Here is a 665-nt window from a genome sequence, read left to right on the forward strand (position 1 = left end):
AATTAAATTCCCCAAAAAAATGATGTTTTGTTTTTTTTGGAATTTGGGTCAAACACCTTCTATTTTTTTCATGTTTTGAGGAGGGGGAGGTTAGGAAAATAAACATTGTATAGTAGCATTTTTCCGTAATACTGACTTTTTTTTTGTAAACTTACTTCTTTAAATTTTGATATTTTTTAATGAAAATTTTAGCTCGATCATTAATCCTGGGTTAAAATTTACTTTTCCCATATCCTATGTAATAGGGATCTTTTTTTTTAAAAAAAAACATTTACATTGTCAAAAATGCACACTTAAAAAAAATAAAAAAGAAGAAGATAAATGTGCATAACCTTTAATGACAGTTAGGGGTGTTCACGGTTTGGATAAAAACCGATCCAAACCGAAAAACTAAACCAAACCGATAAAATAAAACCGATTTTATTTGGATTTGGTTTGGTTTGGTTTTAGATTTTTGAAAACCGATAGTATTTGGTTTGGTTATGGTTTTATTCGAAAAAAACCGAAGAAATAACCAAACCGAACCGATGAATTATATACATATATTTTATTAATATACATACTTAATATATTATTTTTATAAACAATTTTAAAGATCTTATACATATTTTCATTAAAATTTCTTTATAATTTACTTATTGAAAGCAAAAATGCCCAAGATGAAA

The sequence above is a fragment of the Solanum tuberosum genome, unplaced genomic scaffold (genome assembly GCF_000226075.1).
Source record: "Solanum tuberosum cultivar DM 1-3 516 R44 unplaced genomic scaffold, SolTub_3.0 scf00262, whole genome shotgun sequence".
In the NCBI taxonomy this organism is placed as follows: Eukaryota; Viridiplantae; Streptophyta; class Magnoliopsida; order Solanales; family Solanaceae; genus Solanum; species Solanum tuberosum.